The 2865-nt window shown below is 30.5% G+C and overlaps 1 protein-coding gene across 1 annotated transcript in view; it reads left to right on the top strand.

Annotated features, from left to right (window-relative positions):
• LOC106463843 (superkiller viralicidic activity 2-like 2) overlaps positions 1-2865 on the top strand; it is a 55689-nt gene that overhangs the window by 10869 nt on the left and 41955 nt on the right. The gene's annotated exons all lie outside the window — the stretch shown is intronic.

The following is a 2865-nucleotide window of genomic DNA, read 5'->3' as shown; positions in this document are numbered from 1 at the left end:
AGTTGTTGAGTGCAAACCTGTATACTCAATTGTAAAAATTTAAGTATAAATAATAATCCTATATTTCAAAAATACTTCACTGAAAAATGTTTTAAAAAATAATATTTTGTCAGCTTAAAACTTTTTTAGTGTAATTTGCAAAGAAAATGGAAAAAAAGTTCAAACTCGCATTTCTACAGAACTCCGCGGGGACATGCCTATAAACAATGCACTTATCACTTTAAGATTTTTTTTTTCAATTTTTCAGCCCATTCCAAGAAACAGGTTTATAGTTATTAAGAAAATGTCATTTCGTTGCAATATAATTATCAATGTTTTGTTTCTAACATATTTTCTTTCTCTTACACAGATTTTGTTAGGTACAACCTACAATTGCACCCTTTTATCTCATTGCATGTTATATAAAAAACCACTAATGAATCTCTGCTTTCCAAGTAGCTACAGGCAAAATTTAAATACCATTGAATAGAGTAGATTATAAACTGTTTATGATAATCTAGACTAATTAAATGATGTCAAAATTAATAATTTATGGTTTTATGAGAAAATGACAAGACCTAGCTTTGGCAGAGAAAAACAAAGGAATGTAGTGGGAAGTTTAAAATATGTAGGAACAAACCATAAATTATGAATATTTTTATAGTTTTATTAGGCATTGTTTTCATTCCTGAAAATGCTTTTATATTAATTCTTATTTAGACAGTATGTTAGAAGTGGCAAAATATTCTGGTGACTGAAGTCCCTATTGGTTGAATATTACTTTATAAGGTAATTGTATTCAAACAATGCTTGTAAATAAATTATAATTTATTGGAAAATGAAATATGTATTTTATATATATGTATATGAAATGACTTTGACCAAGAATATTGTTAGCAAAAAATTGTTACCTATCCTGACCTGATGCCATTATAAAAGTTTGGTCATAATTCAATAATAAATCTTTGTCCTTTTTTACTATTTATAATCAGAAATGGTGACTGCTTCAATCAATAAAATAAAGTATCAAAGAAAACCTATTTACAAGATTCAAACAAGTAGTAACTGACTGGATATATATAATGTATAATGGAACTTCTGATCAACAGTTAAGAAAATTTAAATCGTAAGATGAAAGGAAGTATTTTTCATGTCTTTTTAAATAGTCTTACAAAAAAATTTGCAGATCTCACAACATTGTAGAAAAACTAAATTAAGTTTCTGAGACAGTACGTCACCTCTTCACACAAATAGGTTCATTCCTTGTGCGACTGCTTATTAGATTTGCATGTCACTAGCCTTAAGCTAACTCCCACCTAAAAAGTTACCTTTTTAACATGAACTTTGCTAGTACAGAATGACATTATTACTTGATGAGAGCCCTCCATCAATAGGAGGGTGACACAGTAATTCCTCTTAAGCATTTGTGGTTGAAATTTCTTCATTCTTATCCTTGGCATTGTCTTGAATGGACGTGTTGTTTGTTTTACAATAAGTAAATTCCATGAGATTTGCACTACTTTATGAAACTTAAATTTTGTTCTGGTTTAGCTATTTCTTTGATTACCAAAGTATCAAAAAACAACAATAACTTCAATGAATTCCTGTTCTTCCCATCCTCACTCTTATTAATGTCAGGGGTGCTGCTTGTCTCATGGGTGACTCTTTTGTTAGGTTTAGCCCAGTGGGTGCCCATCTGTCTCGCTTTGTGAGCCTTTGGTCTCCATTTTTTGGCTGACCGAAGGATTCTTCTGGTTTTCACCCACTACCTATCTCTTCTTCCTTCCCTTTTCCTGTTTTTTTACTCCTCCTTAGATGTTTGTGATGTAAAAATATAAAGTCTATAGATTCATACAAATTAGGTACTTAATTTACCGATATTGACAAGCTAGAATATAAAATAAGAACCTCATATCTTTTCTATTTGCTAAGATATCGCTCATGTACTGAATCAAACGCAGTGGCCCCACTCACCTCCTTCCATTTTTGAAAATGGTCCATTAAATACACTTACTTTAATATGTGATGTGAGTAACCAATCGAAAGCTCAGGATATCCCCCTAGTGGCTTTCTCACAGTCATTTTAAAGTGTTAGGATGTTATCTCATTCTTTCAAACCAAGATTTCAAGGAGGTTGGTTGTGTCTTTAGTCTTTTCGAAATTTCGTATTATTTTAGACCGAAATACACTTAGCTACTAAGTTTGATAAATTATAGTGGAATTCTATGGTATCAGTATAGTAATTTATGATTTTTTGGTTATTCAACTGTACATACAAAACCTAAAAAAAAATATTTCATTTCATATCCTCCATGTGCGAAATTTTAAAAGTTACAAAGATCATAACTAGAAGAGATAATTCTTTGCTTTACTTCTTTATTTATTGTTCTTTGTTTTAAGAAAAATAAGTTTAAGAACTTGTTTCTAAACTGTAATAACTTATATACACATATAATGTATAACAATTGAAATGTGACTGTATTTTACAAAATACTAGACCACTAAAACACAGCCAACACAGGTCACTTTGTAAAGACTAATGGTCAGTTTTATATTATTGAATATGGTAACATGAGAGCACATGTGCTGCATCATTGTAACTTCTGTATTGTTAGCCAGGCACAGCTGAAAGGTAAATATAATAAAAATAATAGACATATATACACCTGGAAAAAAGTTAAGCACCCCCAAATATTTTTCAGGATTGCTTATTGAAAATAAGGTTTAATTTTCATGATGTTGAGCAATGTTCATAATTTCAAACATAATTAAAAGGATGTGAGCGTTCAGATGTGACATTTAAATCAGGCGCGTTTTTTTCCCTACCGTGCAACTTGTCTCCCTTCTTCTACGTCCAATAATGCACTATTTTCTTGTGCATCAAAT

The sequence above is a fragment of the Limulus polyphemus genome, unplaced genomic scaffold (assembly GCF_000517525.1).
Source record: "Limulus polyphemus unplaced genomic scaffold, Limulus_polyphemus-2.1.2 Scaffold1497, whole genome shotgun sequence".
In the NCBI taxonomy this organism is placed as follows: Eukaryota; Metazoa; Arthropoda; class Merostomata; order Xiphosura; family Limulidae; genus Limulus; species Limulus polyphemus.
Note: the sequence above shows the minus strand (reverse complement) of the source record. Positions and strands in the feature narration are given on the sequence as shown.